Source organism: Somniosus microcephalus, unplaced genomic scaffold (assembly GCF_052327205.1).
Source record: "Somniosus microcephalus isolate GS21.2 unplaced genomic scaffold, FLI_Smic_1.0 unresolved_chr5, whole genome shotgun sequence".
Lineage (NCBI taxonomy): Eukaryota > Metazoa > Chordata > Chondrichthyes > Squaliformes > Somniosidae > Somniosus > Somniosus microcephalus.
The window spans coordinates 25,547,870-25,548,275 of record NW_028225183.1 but is presented as its reverse complement, the minus strand read 5'-3'; positions in this window follow the sequence as shown (position 1 = coordinate 25,548,275).

Below are 406 nucleotides of genomic sequence, written 5' to 3'. Positions count from 1 at the left end.
CCAATACGATGCAAACGACACAACTCGGACCATTAGCACACCACTTTGTGTGAGGCACAGAAGGGTTTTTTGGTTTTTTTGCATCAGGCTGTGCTCGCGCACGTGCGCGGAACCACCGTCAGGATGGAAGACCAACCAAGTCGCGAGAACACGCTCGAGGTAAAGCTAGCGAAATATGACCTTTCTTTATTAGCCACCACCACCATCACCACCACCACCACCACCAACAATCGCTTTGTCTTGCTGGGCACATGGCCTCCCCATCACAGAGAGGTTGGTGCCGTGTTCAGCTTAATTCTGTTTGCAACCGGTAACCGTCAAGGCAAGAAAAACCACTCACACAACATCCTACACCATGCGTGCATGTGTCTGTGTGCGCGTTTCTCTGCTGACATTTGCCAGAGAA